This window comes from Zootermopsis nevadensis, unplaced genomic scaffold, assembly GCF_977971745.1.
Source record: "Zootermopsis nevadensis isolate Lab colony 2312 unplaced genomic scaffold, Znev_1.0 Znev_ptg000001l, whole genome shotgun sequence".
Taxonomy (NCBI): Eukaryota; Metazoa; Arthropoda; class Insecta; order Blattodea; family Termopsidae; genus Zootermopsis; species Zootermopsis nevadensis.
Window position 1 is genome coordinate 17403583 of NW_028259133.1, and position 25286 is coordinate 17428868.

Consider the following 25286-nt stretch of genomic DNA (forward strand, 5'->3'; position numbering starts at 1 on the left):
AATGAGACTGTTATCTTTTCTCGTGGCCTGCTATGTACGTGTAATAGCAAAACAAATGTTTACGTAGGATTTGAGGTTTCCACCGCGATGAGTTCGAAGATCGCCCTGATATCTGAGGCAGCAAGGACCTCTGAAACGTTGATAAACCTTTACCAGACTATACGACGCTACAAACCAAAAGGCAGTCATCTTTAAATATTTATGTGTTAACGCTTCACAGCTTTTTTATATTAAACAAACATTTATCATTATTTTAATTTCTATACGCTGCTTTGTTACGCATTTCTATAAAAATGTGTTTTTTAAGCATTACTTTGAAATTTTTCCGTCGTTCCTGACGGACAATTTTCTTGTAATGGCCATAATATTGGTTCCAGTAAATTGTAATCCATGTTTAATACTCTGTTATGGAGTATTCTACCTTATCTCCAATTTATATGTATTTTGAGACTTCCTTGTTCCTTTCAGAAAGCCGGTTTCCTGTTCTTGGTGTAATAAAAGGTTTGGTCTTCTGTTAAACCCTCGCCAATAATTGCACAATAAGCAAGACGACTGTACGAACGTACAAATGAAGTCGCCGTCAGAGTTCGCTGCTAATTATTGAAGTTTCCCGTGCGACGCTAAGAGTAAAGAGGAAATTGACTGAAGCGAGAGGCGAGAATACGTCCAGAGGCGTCAAAACGTGCTCGCTCTCAGCATTCGCTAGCGATAATTGAATATTCTACTCTCTATTATTAATATTTATAATATGTGATTATGAAACACTTCCCGAAATTGTTAAAACGCATCTGTCAACGAGTCCTATTGATAATCAGCTAGCAGTTGGCTCCAAACTTCAGTTCAAAGCAGTAGGTTATAATTACAGGAAAGAAACTGTATCGTACCATTTTTGGACAGTTTGTGCTTTATTTGGCTGTACCAAACTGCATATTAATATTTTATAGTTATATATCATAACGCCATACCTACATTTTCTCAGACTTAATTTTTAAGAAGGGATTGACAGTTTTATTAAACAAATGATTTGTCGTAAGATATATCCGAGCTTCGTTGACAGTGCAAATACACAAGTTGGGGCCAGACAGCTGAGGTGCTGCTATGAAGCAGCTCAGGTTCGCAGATATTTTGCATCTAATATACGCTAAGACTCATTCTTCGAGTAGTTTTTCTCCTTTCATAATTTTGTACGAATTGTTATATTCATTTATTATCTCTCACATGTGTTCTACATGTAATTCCAATATCAAAATTCTTGATCTGATAACCCGGTGTACAAATTATGAATATTCCCGATTGTATTTGTTTATAGCCTTCTCTTAATCCTCCCTTTTAGAACCAAATAATTTCTGAGCATTGCTTTCTCAGACATCCTCAAACTATAGTCTTTCCTGAAAAACTGATATTTCATTAGTAAAAATAAACCTTTATGCCATGTCTTGGCAATTTAAGTCAGTAATTAAGGGCTTTTCAACATCTAAAAGCTCCCGTGAAAATACTGAAAGTTAACAGGATATTTTATAAATTACATTCAAGACAGGAAGGACTAAGTACTGAACAAAATGTGATTCCTATTCGTTGTGTATGTGATGATTCTTACCACTTCAATACACCTTTATCGCGACGTTGCAGTGCATTGACATCATAAGTGAAAATCCAGCATGAAGCACTCGTGAATATCAACAAATAATTCAACTCTGTATGAGCCGGGATAGCTCAGTCAGTATAGTGACTAGCTATAGGCTGGACGGCCGGGGTTCGATCCCCGACGGGGGCAGAGGATTTTTCCTCTAGCCTCTGCGTCCAGACCGGCTCTGGGGCCCACCCAGCCTCCTCTACAATGGGTACCGGGGTCCTTTCCCGGGGGTAAAGCCGGCCGGGGCGTGATGCTGACCACTCACCCCCATGTAGTGCCGAGGTCAAGGAGGAGAGGAGCTATACCTCCACTCACCCCAAATGCCTACATGGCATATAGTGGGACAAACTTTACTTTTTTAATTCAACTCTGTGCCACTAGGGAGAGTTATTCTGTTACAAAGAGACATCCTCAGTTTTGTTTTGTATTTTATACTTCAGATTACAACCAGCAACAGTTATATGCTTGGTTATAATTTCATTGGATTTTGGTGGCAATTCAGCTGTGCACAATTACGTTTAACGTCTAAACTTACTGTCAGAATTTAAATACGAACAATACTATAGTGGAATCGATGTGCGGAATATTAATTTTGTTTTCAATGGGGCCTTCTCGGAATGGAATGAAAGCAATTTCCCAGGTTCAATGAATTTGAATTAAGCGCATGTTTTGTCTGAAATATTCAGTCTGTTCACGAATCACGCAAAACTGATTCTCGATTTATTAAGGGACTTTGAATTTGAAAGAGATGAATCTGAATTAGTGTCTTAAACGCACGTAATTCGGTTAATCTTCATTTCTAGAATTTGGAGAAGCCGTTTATCTGTAATCTGGCTTCGTTCTGTTCTATCTGCTTAACTTAGAATATCAGAATGATGATTTCGTAAAGAATACATTCATGTAACTGAAGATACAATAATGTAACGTAATCCATGATAACGCGGTGGGTTATTTGTTTAAAACTTAAGATGGATATATTTAAATTTATTACAATTTATTTATTTATAGAACCTGTACTCCTTCTGGATTTGCGAGCTTGCTTTAACAGCTTCTGAATTATTCGACAACGTTCGGAACCACTGGCACTATTGCTGGATGTTGACTCATAGGGCGCATACTTCTCCGGCCTGCTGCTTGATAGGGTACTCCGATGAGGCATTGGGGGGAGGATGTTGAAGTTCTAGGGCGATGATACTTGCGATAATAAGAAATCATCTTTTTAAGGTAACCGCAGGTGTTTCCAGATGTTACTGAACTCTTCAGGCAGTGCATTCCCATTCTCTCTAAGATTCATTTTAATATTATCCTCCCATTAACCTCTCGGTTTTCCGATCAAAATGTTACCGCCTACTACATGTCTCACCCATTTCATACCGCTTAATTTAATCACACTAATCACACTTAAATTAACGAATCAGGTATCTCAGTCAGTATAGTGACTGACTACGAGCTGAGTGATAAAGCAGTGTTCATTCATTTCGTAGAAAAAATTCTCTTTAGTTCTCTTTTAATTTTCGCTTTGGTCCAAGTATTTTAGTCTTAAAATTCGAAGAAAGGGACTAGTTGGATGAAATAGGTGTAGAAGTGAGGACAATATTAAAAATGTTCTCTAATAAGTTAGTTTTTATTATGTGGGTTGACCCCATTTGGCTCAGGATAGAGTTCACTCGCCAGCTCATGTGAATATTGAACTGATTTTTCGGGTTTTTTAAAACGTTGGTAATTACTTATTTAGGTTAAAAACTATTAGCTTCTGAAGAAGTGTTTTTCTCCATGCACTTAGGTCCAAGTATTCTCTTCTGTGTTTGCTATCAGACACCGTCATTTGGATTATAGACTACATCATATCGATTTTAGAAATAATTAGAGACATGGTCCAATATGAATCTTGCTTGTGGAAAATTATCTGGAAAATAGGCCTATGAGCTTCGAGGTTCTCAGATGGCGGTGGAGTCATCGATATTGGTCTCCTGGGTTGTAACTCCGTGTGGAATTTAGCTACAAGTCCTCATGTCATTTCTATCGAGAAGACCAGCATCATTAACTGGATACGAGATGAAATTTATCCTCCGAAGTTAGTTGAGAGAACGTGTTGCACTCCTATCAGAAAAAGTTCTGGCCCGAATTCCGATGCCGATCCTGTACTTAAGAATCCTTGACTCTCTTTCCTTTTCAGTCTCCGAAGTCTAGTTAAGGAATAATTGACCAGAAGAGGTGTCTCTACAACTCCGAAATCGTATTAAAACTTCTACCGATTTCTACCTTCACTGCCTTTCAAATAATTCCCCTAGAAAATTTAATGAGCCTTTAATTTTACGAATCTGGGACTGTATTTTAAAATAAAAATAACAAAGACTTTCCTTCGTAAATCAATTTATAGTCACATTAATCATCCATTCTGTCTCCACAAGCATATTATCAAAAATATAAGTGTTTTAATATTACAAAATTAAACAACAGCCTAATAAATAACAGACATTTAAAAAAATTAATCCTGTGTCTCCTATGTGCCATGCTACAAGGTTTGCAATCTACGGCACTAGTACACACAGTGGCACGAGTAGGGGTCATATATAACATTAAACAACAGAACGACAAAAACATAATTCAATGTGAACTGTATATTTTACTTTTATATTGATAAATATATATTTTGTCTAGCATTACTGCCAAATTTCAACATCTCAAATTGCTCTCTTTATAATGTAAATAAATAAGATAAATATAGATAAAAGTTGTTTATTTCACGTACACAAGTAGCTATTTTATATTTATATGAGACAATGATATTATTTTATTAAATAGACAATTGAAGAAATGTTTGTAGTCATATGATCATAAATGTGATGAGTTATGGAATCTATTATACAGCGGCCAGCCTATAAAGGAATGTAATTAAACACTCATGCCTTAGTTTCATTTTGAAATTAATTATTATAATCTATAAAGACACAAGAATTATGTTTCAATAAAAATTTATATATACAGTTTTCTGAAAATACAACATAAAAAATGAAATTCCCAGTCTTGTGAATGCAAGTATTGTACGTTTTTATCTTTCCTTGGAAATTTTTAGTTCAGAATTCCGTCGAAATGTGTTCGGTACTTTAGGAGATTCAACATGAAGGCAGACTGTCCGACAGATATTTCCTCCCCATCATACTCTCATTTAAAACAATTCGTGCGAAGAACGTATAAAACTAGTAAATATAGCATTTTATATTCTAGAATTCCATGCATATTCTATGAAAATGGTTAGACCTGTCTATCCAGTGAGACCACTAACAGAATCTATCACTTTGAGGTTATGAAGCGTTTGATGTCATTATAATAACAAACCACTGCGGTCTTTGAGATACGAAAACAATCGATCATGCGTAAACTCATTAGACGATTGCTGTTAACCGTGCATCACACGCAACTTAACACGTCATTTTACTGCATAAACAATAACAGTGATAGTGCCAAGGCACAATTGAATTGTGTTTCTCAGCCTGTGAAGGGTAAGCAATCAGACGTGTAGATTTCTGTCTTCCGGGCCGTTGCGCTGTGTAGTCTGGTCGATGTTTACCAACGTTTCAGAGGTCATACTGCCTCCAACATCAGGGCGATGAAGATTTCTGTCTTCTGGGTTGTTGCGCTGTGTAGTATGGTAGATGTTTACCAACGTTTCGGAGTTCATACTGCCTCCGTCATCAGGGCGGTGAATATGAAGATTTCTGTCTTCTGGGTTGTTGCGCTGTGTAGTCTGGTCGATGTTTACCAACGTTTCAGAGGTCATACTGCCTCCGTCATCAGGGCGATGAGTATGAAGATTTCTGTCTTCTGGGTTGTTGCGCTGTGTAGTCTGGTCGATGTTTACCAACGTTTCGGAGGTCATACTGCCTCCATCATCAGGGCGATGAATATGAAGATTTCTGTCTTCTAGGTTGTTGCGCTGTGTAGTCTGGTCGATGTTAACCAACGTTTCAGAGGTCATACTGCCTCCATCATCAGGGCGATGAGTATGAAGATTTCTGTCTTCTGGGTTGTTGCGCTGTGTAGTCTGGTCGATGTTTACCAACATTTCAGAGGTCATACTGCCTCCGTCATCAGGGCGATGAGTATGAAGATTTCTGTCTTCTGGGTTGTTGCGCTGTGTGGTCTGGTCGATGTTTACCAACGTTTCAGAGGTCATACTGCCTCCGTCATCAGGGCGATGAGTATGAAGATTTCTGTCTTCTGGGTTGTTGTGCTGTGTAGTCTGGTCGATGTTTACCAACGTTTCAGAGGTCATACTGCCTCCGTCATCAGGGCGATGACATATTCATCGCCCTAATGATGGAGGCAACAACCCAGAAGACAGAAAGCTTCATACTCACCGCTGTGAAAACCTCAAATCATACATAAATAAAGGTGTCACAGTGACCCCTGGATTAATAGGGTTCAGGATAGGGGCAGTGCCATGGTGTTGTCAATAAGGTAATGAAAACAGAGAATTTCTTGACCAGGGTAGCGATAGTAAGTGACAAACAAGTTTTGTACCTTCAAGTAAACCTATTGAATGTGAAAACGTCCTCTGAACTGCCATTATTATTGCTTTCCTAGTTTTGCGTCTATAAATTCCCATAAGTAAAATCTCGTGAGATAGGTTTTGTGTTTGAAAAGCTAATAGCATTTTAATTTCTCTTGACTGCTTTTAAATAAGAGACGTTTTTCAGAGTCGTACTGACATTGATATATGTTTGATTAATATTCTATTTTTATCTATTTGACTCCCCTTCTTGGGGTCTGTCACCCGTAACACTGAAGTTCAAACGCAACGGTGTAACTGCATTGTTTCCAATATTCATAAATATGAAATAAGCCCATATCAAAACAAATAAGTTTTAATTAAACATTTATGAAATTATAATTTATTTTACCTAAATACTTTCTCATTAACTAACTATGTATTTAACCTTAACTTGAATAAACCAACTGCAAGACCTAGACGAATGTTAAAAAATAATATTTTTAGGCTGTGTTAAATAAATACGGTGTGAGGTTGTGGACTGGACTCAGCCGGCTCAGGATTTGACTAGTGGCAAGCTCTTGTAAAATTAGTAATGAACTTTCAGATTCCATAAAAGGCTAGGTGAGAACAATCAGCTTTACAAGAACGGCTACTCCATGGAGTGTGTTAGATTATACGCAGTTAGAAAATTAATTTCCTTTGCTACGTGAGATGTATCTTAATTATGATCACAAAAGGAAATACCGCTATAATTAAATGTAAGAAATATTATTCATAGCGCCCAGTAATTTAAGTTCCACAACCTAAGTGTTACCTTCCATCCGTCTGCATTATTCAATTAAATTCATTAGAAAATCTGTTCATCAGTGCATCGTTTCAATGTACAGATTACACGTTACATGAAGTTACCGGAACGCCTCACACAACATATGTAAATTTTTTGAATATTTAAAAGAACTCACTTGTTGGATTTGTCATCATGTTTAATGACAAGCAAATGTTCCCACATAAATATGATAATTCCTTTACACTTACGCTGTAAGCTGGTGCTTAATGCCTCCATCATTTGGGTAAACATGGCCCTGATGTTGGGGTTACCAAGCACCCCTCGAAACGTCGGTAAACTTATACCAGACTAAAAGGCGCAACATCGCAGTTCCTCTCTCCAAATGGGACCTTCCGTATCACCAATTTTTTGTCTTATAACGGACAAGACGTTTCTCTGATTTAATCACTTCAAAACCCCTTGAAACTCATCTAAATAATATTTAAGAATTCAGTTCGTACCGCTAAGAAAACACCACACGTTACCATTTCAAAGATCAAATCGTTAATACCGTTTGAGAAAAATATCGCTATTTGCAGTGATGAACTTACGAAACTCACAAACACAAAACGCAGAGGTACTAATTATAATAATAATTATTATTACAGTAGGTGGTATATATAGTAACCACTTGGCTTGAAAGGGTTAAAATCAGAAGCTGCATGTGAGCCGGATAAGAAAGCACAAATGTGTGAATAATGGCCGTTGGATAGTTCAAACGTGTTGTTGCAGACCGCCATTTGCAATTCAGCCAACCAAGCCCAGGGCTATGAGTGGAATATGATGTTTTGTGTTTGTTGTGATACGGAACTTGTAATTTCCAGCTGAAAATTGCTTACGAAATATACTCATACAATTGGTTTAAGTTCTGTGCGTATATGGATACCTGTAAACTTTGTTGTAAAATGCTGCAGCTGCATATTTTAAACAAATCGGATTTACAGGTCGAGTCTGCTCTACGCAGGCAGGAAACCCAGCACAGCACACTAAAAAAGGGCCAATTTGCATATGGTTATGTTATGTGTTATAAAATTATGAGTTACGAATACCAAAATCTGTATCATTTCACATAATAATCTAGGTTAAATTAAATGTTAAGAACTTTGACGTATTTTATAGAGTATTATCACTTGAAAAATTAATTTGTTTCAGTTCTTATTTTATGCGTTCATGTGTCACATGAGATGCAGATCACAGTATAAAAATGTAAAATGAAATGCACAAGTACATCCCTATAAAATTATTGGAGTAATAGTGAAATATATTATGTATCTGTCGTGAATTTTAATTGCATGACATGTTGGTGGAAACAATTGTATCACATTTATTTCTGCGTAAATTTTAAATGAGTACTCATCGCCATGATGATGGAGGTAGCATTAACCTCTGAAACGTCGGTATACCAGATTACACGGCGTAATAACCCAGAAGACAGCAATCTACAGACTCACCGCCTTGAGAACCTCAAATCTTACATTCGGATATTCTCTTTTAATTTTAATTTGCGGTGTATTAGTAATTTACACGATTAGGAGTATGTAAACCGACAATTGCTATAAAGGAAATATTAAGTTAATTTAAAGTCCTTGCTCAAAAACGTTTATGCTTATCAGTTGCAGGTTTCAACGTGCTGATGAACTCTTTCTTCTTTTATTAGTGAGAGCTGGCAGAAAATTCTCAATCAGAACCCATATTCACAATCAACAATAACAACAATAGTAGTAATTTAAACGCATTTTAATTAGCCTAACTATTTTCGCGGGTGTAATAAATATGTAGAATCACGTAGAAATGGTATATGCTAAAACGAAAACCACGTGCGTCTGGTAATACTCACCACTGATATCTTATGTGGTTGTTAAAGAAACATTTGTGATGCGCACACACGAATGTGTTTAAATGTTGTTTTTTTTCAAATTTATAAGAACATAACGAAGGTCCTCTATATGTGCAAATGAATTATTTATGGTTGGTTCATCTTTTAATTCATGAACTGTAGGAAACTGAATTGTGTAAAAATTGTAAATATCACTTTATAATTCGGTAAGTACGGATTTAATTAAAACTTCTTGTCACCAGGAGGAGCTTAGGATACCCCGTAAATTCTGGATTAAAAGTTTTACTGCCATGCATACGGCTTATAGCAGAGAAATTATATTATATAACAGTATCATCTGTATTCATATTTATAAATTCTCCTAAATATTGCGTAAGGTCGTCACTACGTAATGCAAATGAATTTATGTACTGTGAACGTGTTGGGTTGAATTACTAAAAGTAATCAGAAACTCTTTATACTTAGCGCCTACAGAAGACAAAAGTGATACGTCACGATGTATTAATTCTCTTGCGTAATTCTAATATAAGGTCCTTTGGAAATTTTAAAGGTTTGCGATTAAATCCTGTTATCTTATTGTGTCTTTGCCTTGATTCTCACTCTAAATTAGAAGAGGATTATCATGGATTACCACCCAAGTGAAATTATAACAGGTGGACCTAAATGCTGAAATAGAATAAAAGGGTAATTTACATGCCAATGCTGACGACGTTAGCTTGACTTGGGCTTACAAATATAATAATATATTTATAGTTAAATATAGTAGGAATGGAAAGGTTTTTGTAAAAAAACAAACAAAAAAAAACACAAATAATGTGTTCAGTAAATGAATTCTTTGCTGGTTTACATACCCACTGGCCTTAATGCCAATTTATTGGAGAAATAATGTATTGTATTATAGCTAATTGTAGGCCACTGCAGTTATCGTACCATAGAAATCATAATTATTTAATGAATTCAGTAACTAATTCCATGAAACAGATTTCATCTTGAGAGTACGATCAAATAATCAAGAAATCTGCACCCATAAGTGATCGGGGAAGTTTTTACCATATATACAAAAGCCTACACCTGACCCGTAAAATGAGCTAAATGATTTCAAACCACACAACCACCCTTTTTCTCAAATGCCCATTTTAATATTATCCTCCCATCTACTGCTAGGTATTTCGAATGGACTCTCCCTTCAGGCATTCTACCAAACTTTACTTTCCAGAAACATTTTATGTCGACCTATCAATGTCAAATATAATTGACATCCGGCAAGTAATTACGAAGATAAATCTTTAAATGCTCCATTGTGCTTCTATTTTACGTGCTTGGTATTAAGAAAGTATTAAAGCTGAATTTTCATCCGAGAAGTTGCTTCCAGACAACGCAAAACAGCCGTCCAGATGCAAACAACTTGTTGTGTGCGCGTGACGTCACAATTCTAGGAAATCGATAGCGATTCTAGTTGTAATTGAAAACGCATTTGACTACGGACTCGACTGCACAACTTGAACTGCTATCTAGAACTGAAACCTGAGATAAATGTTTTGTGCAAGGTGTGGCCAAAACCTTCAACGCGACCGTGGCGAGCCGCTAGTAACGGTCGCACATGCGCCAAGTAGTTCTGTACCCCTACACGGCAGAAGGAGATAAAGCGGCTGATAGAACCTGCGAAACACTAGTAATTATCAAGAGACAAAACATGCAAATTTCACTACACTCCGGTTTCGCTGTTGAACTGTCCCCTCCCCCCGAAGCTCAATTACGGACGAAATCATATTAGGTGGAAAGGTGTGCCCATCAGGCAGCCCGCAAAGCACAGTTATATTTGTCGCAAGATATATCCGAGCCACGCTGATCGTTACAAAAAAAAACAATCTGGTGGCCAAAAATCACTGGTAGGAAGGCGCAAAAGGCTTCTTACTTTCTAATCTTACTGTGACGTAACAGGCTCGCAGATATTTCCCATTCAGTATGAAATCCCACCTCCGCAAATCAGTCTGCTTCAATTTCTCTCTCTCTCCCTCATCGTAATTCTAGAAATCTTGTTACCTGGCTCTGCTATTTTTACATCATCTTAGGTGAGTTTCGTAAATAAAATTACAAAAACGGTCACGGCTAAATCTGTGTAACAAATTTCCATATAATTGACTATATAAGGCAGTATTGTAATTCTGGTTTTATTTCGTATATTTTAAGATAGTAGAACTTGTGGACGAATGAGAGATGCATACAAAAACTTTGGTTTCTAAGCCTGAAGTGAAGAGACCACTCAGGAGACTTAAGCGTTGATTCGAGTATAATATTAAAATGGATCTTGGGAAAAGTTTTGTGGTGTGAACTGAATACTTTAATGAAACTTCGGATCCCAAAAAAAGGGAGAGGAGTTATTGACAAGCTGGGCGACTATCAGCTTCACAGGAAAGACTCTGCTCTATAGAGTTAGCTGTTTTTTTTATGAAACGACCATACGTAACCACTTCTATATGTATCTTTGTTAACATTTTGAAAGGTTTTGATTAAACTCGATCAGGGTACTCGAGTGATAAGAATGTTATGTTTAAGTGCATCCGCAAGAATTCATATTCGAGGGCGGTTTACTTTAGAACTGTTAAATACATTTTGGTCGTTTATCGGAGTGTATTTTTCCGAGGGAGAATATCTACAATGAAAGTTGTATTCATAAACTATGCCTTTTATGCCCGAAGTTGTGGGAAGTATAAATATTCGGCGTGAAATATTCCGAGTCGCCATTAACTTCGGCTTGTTGGTTCAACGACTTGTCTATATTACCTTAATAAACAGTCAGCCATTTGCCACGCTGTTTAAGTTCACTGTCTCACGCCAGTTAAACTTCATCTATCCTTCTTATTATCTATATTAATTTATTCTCTCTTTCAATGTAGTCTTTTTCTTATTGTCTTCTATTCTTTCTCCCGTTCTTATTTATTAGCTCATTTCTTCCTTTTAATGCAGGTTATAAACTACGTTTGCTACATAACGTGCGTTAGCTGATATTTGTATTCACTGCGTTTTACTGCGTAAGTTGTGGTGCATGGTTAACAGCTAAAGACGATGCACTTCACGCTTTCCTGTAAAGCAGTGGTCCCCAACCTTTTTGAGCCTACGGACACATTTGAGAGTTTATAAGATCGTGGCGGTCACCAACCAATTAACAAAGCCAAATTTTCTTTTCTCTGGACAAATAAGAAATGGACACCAAATAATACACAAAACAACACGACGGTTAATGATACAATAAACTATGCTATCAAAAACACATAGTTTTATAAGTACAATTATTATTACTCAAGTGGGAAGTTAGTGTGATGTTTGGCACTGCATTTCATCGGCCAGTTTTTCAAATTTGGGAATGTAGGATGATGTTACTGCTCGCAAACAATCATCAAAATGGGCGTCAGTCGAGATCTGTGCTTTGATTTTATAATGTTCATGGTTGAACGGCCTTCATTATTCAGTATAACCTCTTTCCGTATCAACGCGGGCACCCAAAAAAAGCCTTCGCGGGCGCCGCGTTGGGGACCACTGCTGTATAGTATACCTCTACAAAGTTCAATGTTATCTGCATGACAGCGCTATAGTCAGTGTTTACATATGAAATGTAATGGTGGGTTCACTAGTTCCGTCTGTGGCCACATAACCATTGGCCTTGGTCGCGATATAACAAAGCAGATACTGACTCAGTGTCTCTGTGCTTGACATGATTCTTTTGTGATGCCGTTAATAACGTTTCTATTTCACAATGTGGCTCACAAAGTTTAATGTCGCTTCTGTCATGAGCGCAATTAAGTGTTTCTGGCCGTGCTACGTCACAGAAGTTTCTAAATGTTTAAAGTACACACTCACTTAACACTGAACTTCGACTTGGAGTATTTTCTTACAAGGCACTTGTTTCATCGTGGAGCGAGGCTGTAACTTAACAGCATAGAACAGAAAGTCACGTCTCTAAATTTCTATGTCATAGGGGAAATTCCCTTAAGCGTTTATCTATTGTGTTAAGGTTTTGCGTTAAGTTAAATCCAAACATGTTAGGATGGTAATGTCATGCTTGATTATATTCAACTACACAACAGATGTTTCTTGTAGAGACACTGGTTTTGTGATCTATATATATTGGGTATTTTAGAACATCTCTAAAAACTTTAAATTATTTCACTGTACTTAAAACACACTTGACAGATGTCAGAAAATACGTCTTCTTACGTCGTCAGCATCTGGCAGTAAATGTAACTGAGATCTTCACAGCTTAGTGAAGATCTTCAAATCATAAAACAATGGCGTGTCTTACTGAGGAAAATTGTAATCTACAAGAAAAGGTTAATGTGACCCACAGGTCTGGAAGAGTTTGAGAACCCTTGGTTTAGACATGGAGAATACTATTATAGTGATGACAATGATAAAATTAATTTCATGGAGAGAATCCTTCTTGAAAGGCTGATTGCCTTCGAGCTTAATCCGAAGCTACACTTTCGTATTCAGAAGAGTCCGTAGCTGACAACTGTCCTGAGACAGATGAACCTAGTCTACACCCTCGCATCCAACTTCATTAAAACACTTTTTCCGTATCAAACTTTTGTCTACGTCTGGGTCTTTCGAGTAACTCTTCCCTCAGGCTTTCGAACAAAATAATTTTGTATATGTTTTAATCTCCCCCATGCATGACTTAGGCACTGACAATCTGTCGCTCAAAATATTGATAATACTAAGAAGAGTGATTTATTTTTTAGGTGTAAATTGCTTCTGATATTGAGATGATATTGTGTTAATATTGGTAGAGAAATAGGATTGCATAAATTTAATTTTAGGGCTAGAAAAAGAAATCTCTTTTATTTGAGTTAATTTATTTAAAATTTTTAGAGAATATAATAATAGTAATATTTTCAGCAGTCACAAATTTCCCTGAGACTTTTATAAATCCTGTACATTTTATTTTAAGTTCTTAAAATGTTAGGCACCTGACATTGTTAATCTATGTCGTCTAGTTTACCTAAATTTAAATTAAGGCAATAAATGTTACCTTTCTATCAAAATAAATTTTATAACATTGTCACCCGTGGCATCACGTATGTAGTGACGAAATAGCACTGAAAAATTATGAAACATCTATATTTTCCTATGAGAAACACTTAATAATATAGAATAATTTCCACAATATGTTCTTTACATAAAAAACTGACATCTGGGTAAAATATTATTAAAATTCGCCGTAAAAGTTCCTTTCATTAATGGCGTCACATAATTTATGTTTTGGCAAGTTTTCCCTTTTATTAAGACATGGTGGAAACACCGTACAAAAGAAATCTCAGTTTACAGCGAAAGGGTCAAACATTTTAAAAGCAAAGAGCTACTCTAAAGTACAAACACTTTTGCATTTCCGCTGTGTGTCTTACGTACGGTTCAAGGCTTTTGCAAAGTAAAAAATAAAGCAAGAAAACGTTGTAATGATGTAAAGAGGAATGAGGATGTCAACACATCACAGTTCTATCCAGGGAACTTTATAATTATGTCACACCTTTCAAAATAAACTGAAACTTTTACCCTATCCATTACTGACTACCATTTTCACAGTGAAATTAGTAATGAACTAACCCTAAGAAAGAAATTCTACTGTCGACGTATCCCTTCTACACGTTCTTCGTCTCTCTTCTTTATCACTCACAGTTTCCGTATTAGTCTGTTTCCTTGTATTATACGTAAGAGCCGACACCTCACATACAATCTATTTGTTGGAATATTAACTGCTGTTGCTTGATATAATTGGCCCCTACAAATCTGGTGATGCTCAGGGGTCAGTAGAATTCATATAACCACGCGACTTATTGACTATAAATATATTTTATTTATTTATTTTATTTAGTGTTCTGTCTGACGACAGGTCCATATGAACAGGATCCTTCCATCCTTCTCTCGGACTGGGACCTGTTCATATACGTTCTTGGCAGATGAGCCAGAAGTGGTTTGCCATTGCCTTCTTCTGTGTGTGAATGAAGTAATTGTTGGGATGCCACGGAGAAACCGGGGAAGCCCCCGGAGGAAAACTCCGTGTTGCCTAGACCACGGCCTTGCCCAACACAAGTTATAAATTCGGGCACCGCCGGGAATCGAACCCGAGACCCCAGGATTACAAGGCCAGCGTTCTAACCGCTAGACCTCCGTGGCTATGACTATAAATATATTTGTCAAAAAATTAATAATTTCTATAGGGTACCCAAAACTGTGCCCTTTCCCTTGAAAAATATAACTAGCATTAACAATATAAGAATAAGTATATTTCGCTATAAAATGAGTTCATAATAATCTCTCAATGAGCCTCTGACGCACTGCATGTAAAGGTTGCGATGGTCACAGGTTGCCAACTCGTGGTCCTTTACCGAACTGTAAGCAGAAGGCGTTACTCACCCGCAATAAATGTGCAAGTACAGTTTTAAAATGTCTGTGTTCAGGGTAGTTGCGCCGTGTAGTCTGATAGAAGTTCATCGACGTTTCGAAGATGCTTGCTGCCTCCATCATTAGGGCGACAACGTAGACAACACGGCATAACCCAGAGGATAGTAGTCTTGATACTTACCGCCGTGAGAACTTAAAATTTCACCAAGTACATTTGCACTGACCGAGATTTCCGTTCCATTCTTTCTGTCCCCCTTTGCCATTTAGAACAGAAAGTAGGTGCCTGACAGCGTTTTTACGAATTTATTATTCAAGTGTAATTTGACGTGTACACAAACACATTAATGTCAGCTTCAGTCTATGTGTCTACCATTTGCATTACACGAAAGGCAGAAATGTTAGAGCCTGAATAGGTGAAATGAGTTAATTTATTTGCAAAAATTAATGTGCCACTAGATGACTCGAGGCTTGCAGAATAATTTAATTAGACAATGTAATGTGATTTCATTACTAAACATATTTCTTTTTGTATGGTACTTTAACATCGAGCAGCCACGGTGGTCTAGCGGTTAGAACGCTGACCTTGTAATCCTGGGGTCTCGGGTTCGATTCCCGGCGGTGCCCGAATTTATAACTTGTGTTGGGCAAGGCCGTGGTCTAGGCAACACGGAGTTTTCTCCGTGGCATCCCAACAATTACTCCATTCACACACAGAAGAAGGCAATGGTAAACCACTTCTGGATCATCTGCCAAGAACGTATATGAACAGGTCACAGTCCGAGAAAAGGATGGAAGGATCCTGTTCATATGGACCTGTCGTCAGACAGAACACTAAATAATAATACTTTAACATTGACATTAACATTACAATACTAGTCTTATTACAAACAAAAATACCTTTCAATTATTGATATACTTTCTCCTAGAAGTATTTTTAATATTTTGTGATCATTAGTTATGATTTGCTTTCTCCGTGCTATTATTAATACTGTTTTCTGGTTCGAGGAAGTGTCAAAATAGAACGTAGTACGAGATGAGGAATACGTCTTAACTCTGCTCGCTACTCAAGAACAATGGACAGCTCTTCGTTCTGGCACAGAACGCAAACTCCCTCACGAGGTATAAATTACAAAATGGTGTGAAATGAAATTACATCCTTACCTCAGTTTAAGTTCTAACTTGTCATAATGAAATTTGTGCACTCTACGTGAGACATGAAGTCTGCGCTGAATCTCCATCAAGAACATGTCATAAAGATGGCGAGTGTGACTCCAAATTAACTGCCCCACAACAGATCTCCGCTCTTTTTTTATGATCGGTGAAAAATTGAAGTAAAAGATTATACGTGGTGTCTCTTAACTTCTACATTCTTCCAACGACACAGTGCTGTACAGGAGGTCAGCTAGTTAGAACTTCCGTTTCAAAGGCTAGAACCTAATTGTATGACTTGAGGTTTTCACAACGATGAGTATGAAGATTTCTGTCTTCTGGGTTGTTGGTAGATGTTTCAGAGGCGATACTGCCTCCATCATCAGGGCTTTCTTATTGTTTCCTTCTTTTATTTTCCCTTATATAGTCGATGGTAACTCTTCTGTGTGAGAATGCAATATAAGAAACCATACAGTAAACGACGACCGCCACGGTGGTCTAGCTATTAGAACGCTGGCCTTGTAATCCTGGGGTCTCGGGTTCGATTCCCGGCGGTGCCCAAATTTATAACTTGTGTTGGGCAAGGCAGTGGTCTAGGCAACACGGAGTTTTCCTCCGTGGCATCCCAACAATTACTCCATTCACACACAGAAGAAGGCAATGGCAAACCACTCTTGGATCATCTGCCAAGAACGTATATGAACAGGTCCCAGTCCGAGAAAAGGATGGAAGGATCCTGTTCATATGGACCTGTCGTCAGACAGAACACTAAATAAATATACAGTAAACGAAGTATTATGGTTCAACGTCTGAATGAGAATATAGTATGATAAACTCTTATCATATATGACGTTTGTAGTCTGCAAGTCCATTTACCTTACCTCAATGTCGTATTAGTTAGGGAAGAATATGAGCCATAATTTTTACCACAATTTGAGCTGGGAACATTATCACCTTGCACAGATACTGAACGCTTTTAGCGAACAAACTTATAGCCAAAGAATATTTCACCAGAGATTTAATCGAATTTGCAACGCTTATCCTAAAATTCTCACATTTTCTTATACATTGTACTGTTCGGTAAAAGATTTAATCCTTTCAGATTCTAAATTTGTCTAAATAATATAAATTAATTTCATTCCTCAAATGAAACATAACGCCTCGCCATTAAAAAGATCAGGTGGTTATCCACTTTTAATCTTTCCTTCAGTTAATTCAGTTTGTATATAGCGGATGTTTCATATACGTTTGTGCATTTTAGATGACAAATTTACATACATTATAGCCTTGCTCACATTGTATGCAGTCCACGATAGATCGATACGTTATTTATTTTAACATTCTTTCAGACGTCACTGGAAAATAATGAGAAACATACCAAATACATGCGGATAACAGTTGCGGATAAGGAAATGGGTCATTTTAAGGCGACACGTGTTCAACGCTCCTGAAAGTGCATTGAAGAGCTACGATATGAACGTGCGCACATTTCCTATCGACCAAGTTCAATCCGAGACTAGCAGGACTCCAATAGATCCACCTGCGATATCAGCAGATCTCAAATAACATTGCTTTACTATACAGAAAGATACTTGAGCTAAAGACACCAGACTTTCAACAACAGAATAAGTTTTTTACATCGATGGTAACCAAATGTTGTAGATACATTCCTCAATCGTTATGAAACTGCGTCCTAAGTGCTGTTTCTGTCCAAAGATTCTATGTCAGAACTGAGCGCAATAGTCCAAATTGAGATGCTGCAATATGTACACTTGATGACTGCAATTGCAATTGCGAATCTCGCCTTTGAGAACGTCGACTATGTGAGGCTTATTCATGTGGAATTTTCTCGTCAGTGGGTCCTAGAGGAAAGCATGTGCAAAGAGAAATTGTCTATCAGAGGTATTTTCAGATAACCCGCTCTTCCCCAAAGAACTGGAGTCTCATGTTGCGTTTGGAAACAGTGGCGCAGTTTTACAATGCAAGAGATAAAGAAATAATTTGAACCAATAATAGCAATGTTCTCCAGGAACAATACCGACAAGACGCCTTCTAATATCGCAGCACAGGAGGAAACCATTCCAACACAAAATTGTGTAGACTGCGGTGGAGTTACGTTTTTATGCAGCCGGTAGACTACGTCTCCTGTACGCCAAGCGCGTTTGTGCACCAGTCACTTGCAACTGTACACGGAGAGATCGATACGTGCTGTTCTAAGTACGTAGCCTACAAAGAAATTCAATTAAACTCCAACATGCGACGGACAGCAATTCAATTTTTATTCTATCTGTCGGAAGACTGGTTAAGAACTGGGCTTTGGTACTAGTGTGTCATGGTCTTTTCATTATTTCACCACTGCTTTTCAGTTATACTTTAAAATGCCTCGTTAGGTAAGTCCAAGGAAGTCATTAGTAACTACTGGAATTCGATGGGACGTACGTTTCTGCCTATTATCATGAGTAATAGCTTCATTATGCAGTATCATGTATCTCATAGTTTTGAGCATAACATGCGCTGGTATTACCGTGTGAAAGAAATTAACATCTCCAAAATCCAACCCTTGGCGTCCATGTCGCGGAGGGGGTTACGTCTTTGGATGGCGGACAGCGCTTTGATCTACCGAAGCCAAGGTGCGCAATGGCACTGAGATGGTGATAGCAGCGTAGCTAACAATCCTTTCGGGGCACAGGGCAAGAATCCGTATGAGTCTTTGTAGGTGGTAATTGTTTGTTTCCCGTTTGCAGTGGGAGACAAACAAAGGAGCTCTCTGACACATCTGTGAGTCGGTGGCTCTCAGTGGGGAGCCATAAGTTCTGGCATTCCATAACAGACAGAGACGAAGCGCTTCAGACGTGTGGACAGAGGTGACTACTACAACATATATAGACTTCAAGGTACGTAGGATTTTTTCTGGGAAAGACCGACTTGTCTGCAAGTACCAGGAGGACGCTTAAGAAAGCTGGAGAGAACAAAAGTAATTCTTGAGGCTAAATCAGCACTATCCAAGTCCACGGAGGACCTGGCTTAAAGAGCCCAGGTCTGAAGGCAACTCTGTAATTAAACAGGTCAACGATGACAAATGGCCCTGGAACACTACGAGGTCAGATACACAGAGACACCTTGACCAACGAAATAGATACAGCCTCACATTCCCCGTGTGATTCTGAGGCTTCATGAAAGCATATGACTGTCACAAGACCAGTCTTTCTGAGATAACGTATTGATGCGGGAATACTAGCGGATAAAAAGATAATTGGGTTGCACAAAAGATCAGGGTCGGTTCGGCACCCATCCCACCACCATTCACTCATAGAAAATGTAGAAACATGATGTTGGATTAGTTACTAATTGCATAACGTCGGTTCTAAATTTATTCAAAATTTTATCGGTATCACATGAAAATAATATGACCTCAGAAGTGAAGAAATGAGGAAATGATTGGAAAAATATTTACTAGATCCAACTTACTTCGTACCCAAGACGATTCGTAATGAATATTTTGCGTTGCTGTCATATACGATAACCGGTATAAAGAATGTGGGAAAATACTTGTTTCTGTTATGAAGTTATATTTGCATTCAACCAAAACTTTGTTCAGGAGCCCGTAACTAATATGAAATAGAGAAGATTTCTCAGAATCGTATTTTAGTTTATATTTTTCAGATCAAATGTAGAGTGGCTTCTGTTCGGATTTCCATCTTTATGTGGTTTGGTTATCAGACTATATTGGAATTGTCATCTTGGGTATGGTTGTTATAATAAAGTGATTAAAGACAACGGAGCACTCGCTTTAGAAACCATTTGTGACAGCTGACAGTCGCTTTCATGTTCCCAAGAATTCAAGATGATCACTGAAATAAATCTTGACTTGGTTTCTGCTGAAGCTTTCTTACACTGTGATTTGTATTACTTCATTGTTTGTGTTGTGAACACAAATGTGACACTTTACAATATAAGGTGCTCTCTTACTTGGAATTATATAAACTCTGTGGAGTCGAAATATGTTTCCAGTTACCTCTCTGATAACAACGATGAAACATTACTAACGAAGTGAGTAGCTGTTACATGTATTTCTCTTTTCTTGTTATAACATGGACGTTACGCGAAGAAACCAGCACTTGTAATTTCCGTTATAAGCAACGTCGTAGATAGCACGAAATGTACAAAAAGAGTAATTATATTAACTATCTATATTCATGCCATCTGTCGGGGAACGAACCGTGAACCTGTCTGTCCTGATCCTATGTCTGGCAACATTATATGGTGTGCCTACAGATAATAACCAACAGCGTTTTGTCAGGTATAAGACAAATAATTCACTTCGTTGTAATGTGTGTAATTGTTGACTTTAATACTTTTGTTCATTCTAAACTTGGATGAAGGAAGTTATAGCGAAAACGTTGGTACCAAACTACAAGTTTGTACGGCGTAAAGTCTCAAGAGTACTACAGAGTCCTACAGTGAACGGAAGAAGCAGAGTCAGAACCGGACACTGACACACCACGTCCCTGACAGACGCGGTCTCTGTAACACCCAGTCCCTGGAAGTTCTACATCTGCTTCGACCGGTCACAGTCGTACTCAGTCTCTGCTAGACTCGGTCTCTGCTTCACACGGTCTCTACTTTTCTCGTTCTCTGCCGGATACGTTCCCCACCACCGCTGTTCATTAACGGACCAGTTCTTTATAGAGAAGTGCATTCAGAGACCGAGCCATACAGAGACGGGATGTTGCAGAGACAGTGTACGGCAGACACTGTAATATCAGGGAACTGGTGTGGCGAATTTTGAAAAAGATGTTCAAATATTTCATAATTGTTTAAAAATCAAAATATGATGGAAATTGTGCAAAGAGCGCACAAAACAATAAAATTCTTGAAAAACATCTACTAATAGATATTTTTTGAAAACTTTTAAAAAAATTTAATTTTGTGAACTTTTTAGACAATTTCCAGAAACTTTTTATTTTTCGAAATTTTGAAAAATTTCTACAATTTTTCAAAATTTTGAATACGCGAATCGTACCAGAAGCATTCACTGATACCCACGGTCTCTGCCCGCCTCGGTCTCTGCCGGATTCGATCTCTACAACAACCAGTCCAGTCTCAACTAGACAATGCCTGTGCTTCTTCGGTTCTCTATACTATAGAGAACCGAAGAAGCACCTTGTTCCAGAGACTGAGTCCTATAGTCTATAGGACTCAATCTCTGGAACAAGGTGTCCCTGCTAGACTCGGTTTCTGTTTCACACAGTCTCCGCTTCTCTCGATCTCTGCCAGACACGTTCCTTGCCTCACCCGGTAACTAATGAACCACGTAGATTTAGACAGGCTCATTCAGAGACCGAGCCACATAGACCGGTTCGTGAAGAGACCAAGTCCGGCTGAGACCCGGTGTCAGAGAGAACGTACGGATGAGACCGGGTACAGCAGAAATCATATTTTTAGGGAATGTATGGGGACTATATTGAAAAAAATTCAAAAAATTCAAAATATGTAAAAAAAATTAAAAATATTGGAAATTGTCCAAAAGCACACAAAACTATTTTTGAAATATTCCGAATTCAAGATTTTCTCGAAAATTACAAGTTATTTTGTTACATTGGATTTTCACGAGATTTTTAACAATTTCAAAATTTTCAAAAAATTTTGAAAGGGATTCCATCGTCAAAAATTTCAAATGTATAAAAAAATTTGAAAAATCAAAAACTGCAAGAAAACGTCCAAAAAGCGCACAAAACTAAACAATTTTGAAAATATAGAACTTCGAAAATTTTTGGTTTTGTGCTCATTTCAGACAATTTACATGCTCTCTCATGGGCCCAGTCTGTGCCAGTACCTATCAGCCTCACACAGTTTCAACCACATTCGCTCTGTGCTTCACCCAACCTCTGCGGACACGGCCTGTGCCACGCAGGGTCTCTGCTGCACGCGGTCTCTGTGCCTCACCGTCTGTCGAACCAGATCCATGTAGAGACGGTCTGTCTGTGCACCACTCGCCTGTGTTGACAGTGTCTGAACTTGACACAACCTGTGCTTGACACGCGCTGTCACACAGGGCCTCTCCTTGACGCGCTCTGTGATTCAGCCGGTCGCTGTTTGACTCGGTCTCTGCCTCACACGTTCTGTGCTTCACCGTGTGTCGAACTAGGTCCTTGCAGAGACGGCCTGTTCGATGTCGGGGCACAGTATGAACGATTCGTACAGAGAGAGAGGCAGAAACGGGTCGTTCAGAGACAGGGTGCGGCACAGACGGCGTCGTCTAGATACCGCTACTATCAAATACCGATTGGAGAGAATTTTGAGGAAAATTTCAAAATTTTCGAAAAATCAAAAAATAAAGATTAATTTACAAAATGCGCAGAAAACTAAGAAAACTTGAAAAATTCCGACTTAAATTTTTTTTCGGAAATTCCGAAAATTTTTAGTTACTTTCGCTTTTCACGACATTTATAACCAATTATAAATTTTTCATAAAATTTCAATATTTTGAAATTTTATCAAAATTATCGAAAAATCAAAAATGCAGGAAAACGTCCAAAAAGTGCAAAGAATTAAAAAAATTGAAAAATTCGGACTTCGAAAATGTTTTCGAATTTTTTTAAACATTTTGGTTTTGTGCGCTTTTCAGGCAATTTGCATACCTTTTTTGATTTTTCGAAAATTTTTAAAATTATGAAGAATTCCTCCAAACTCTCACCAAGAGATAATTGCCAAACTCGGTGAATGCCTTACCCTGTCGCTGCCGGACTCGGCCTCTATCTCACTCGATTGCTGCTTGCCTCGGTGTCTGCCCCAACCGGCCTCTCGAGGACTCGGTCTGTGCTGGTGGGGGTCTCTGCCTTATGTGTTGTCTGCCGCACCTGGCCTTGTCAGTGATGGCACGTCAGAGACGTGTCATACAGAGACCGAGTCAGGCACAAACCTCATTCGTCAGTGACACAGTATATCAGAAACAGTCGGAGAGAGAATGGATCTGCAAAGCATCAGGTGGGTGGAATTTTTTAAAAATTTCAAAATTTTCAAAAAATCAAGAAATTCTAGAAATTTTTCAAAATTCCCACACCTGACGCCTTGCAGAACGGTTCTCTGACGGACTGTTTCTGATGCACTGTGTCTCTGACGAATACGGTCTGAGCATGTCTCGGTATCTGCACGGACCGGTCCTTGTATGACACAGCTCTGACGTGGCGTCATTAAACAGCTCTGGTGCGGCAGACTACACTTGCGATTTTTCGCGACTTGGGTCTTGCGACTTTTCGCGACTTGGGACTTGCCTCTCTCTGTCTCTGCCAGACTGGGCCTCTATCTCACCTGTTTGCTGCCTGCCTCGGTGTGTGCACCAACCGGCCCCTGCCGGACTCGTTTTCTGCTGGTCAGTGTCAATACTTTACGTGTTGTCTACCGCACCAGAGTTGTTTAGAGACGACAGGTCAGAGTCGTGTCATACAGAGACCGGTCCGTGCAGAGACCGAGACATGCTCAGGCCGCATTCGTCATTGTCACAGTACATCAGAAACAGTCCGACAGACTGGTTCCGCAAGGCATCAAGTGGGGGAATTTTGAAAAATTTGAAAATTTTCAAAAAACCAAAAAATCCTGGAAATTGTCAAAAAAGCGCATAATCCAAGAAAATTGAAAAAATTTCACATTCAAAATATCTTTAAAAATTTTCAATTTTGTTTTTGTTTTGTACGTTTTTCAGACAATTTCCAGCATTTTTTTATTATTCTAATTTTTTTAAATATCACCAAGATATGCCTTCCTTGAGAAGTCGCTTGCCCTAAGTCTTAAGAAGTCGCTTGTCCCAAGTCATGAGAAGTCACTTGTCCCAAGCACTGAGAAATCACTTGTCCCAAGCATTGACAAGTCACTTGTCCCAAGTCTTGAGAAGTCACTTTTTCCAAGCCTTGAGAAGTCACTTGTCCCAAGCATTGAGAAGTCACTTGTCCCAAGCCATTTGCAGCCATTTTTAATTTTTTGAAAATTTCGACAATTTTTGAAAATTTCAATTTTTCCGAAAATTTTCGAAAAATCGAAAAACGTGGGAAATCGCCCAAAAAGCGCACAAAACTAAGAATTTTTGAAAATTTTCAAATTTAATGTTCTTTCGAATTTTCCGAAAATTTTTGGTTTTGTGCGCATTTCAGAGTGTTTGCAGCGTTTTTCGATTTTTCGAAAAATTTAAAATTTTTGAAAATTCCACCACCTCATGCGTCGCTGAACCGGAGTCTCTCGGACTGTTTCTGATGCAAAAGTCACTTGTCCCAAGTCTTGAGAAGTCACTTGTACCAAGTCTTGAGAAGTCACTTGTCCCAAGCCTTGAGAAGTCACTTGTCCCAAGCCTTGAGAAGTCACTTGTCCCAAGCATTGAGAAGTCACTTGTCCCAAGCACTGAGAAGACATTTGTCCCAAGTATTGAGAAGTCACTTGTCCCAAGCCTTGAGAAGTCATTTGTCCCAAGCCTTGAGAAGTCACTTGTCCCAAGCCTTGAGAAGTCACTTGTCCCAAGCCTTGAGAAGTCACCTGTCCCAAGCCTTGAGAAGTCACTTGTCCCAATCCTTGAGAAGTCACTTGTCCCAAGACTTGAGAAGTCACTTTTCCCAAGCCTTGAGAAGTCACTTGTCCCAAGCCTTGAGAAGTCACTTGTCCCAAGCATTGAGAAGACACTTGTCCCAAACATTGAGAAGTCACTTGTCCCAAGCACTGAGAAGTCACTTGTCCCAAGCATTGAGAAGTCACTTGTCCCAAGCCTTGAGAAGTCACTTGTCCCAAGCCTTGAGATGTCACTTGTCCCAAGCCTTGAGAAGTCACTTGTCCCAAGCACTGAGAAGTCACTTGTCCCAAGCATTGAGAAGTCACTTGTCCCAAGCCTTGAGAAGTCACTTGTCCCAAGCCTTGAGAGATCATTTGTCCCAAGCCTTGAGAAGTGACTTGTCCCAAGCCTTCA

General features: G+C 38.5%; 1 protein-coding gene across 1 annotated transcript in view; it reads left to right on the forward strand.

The window, feature by feature from the left end:
* Window positions 1-20222, forward strand: part of LOC110832509 (putative tyramine receptor 2) — a 272216-nt gene extending 251994 nt beyond the window's left edge. Inside the window, exon 4 of the mRNA XM_087347831.1 lies at window positions 19084-20222. The gene's annotated coding sequence lies outside the window, so the exon portion shown is untranslated. The remainder of the gene's footprint in view (window positions 1-19083) is intronic.
* The last annotated feature ends 5064 nt before the right edge of the window (window positions 20223-25286 follow it).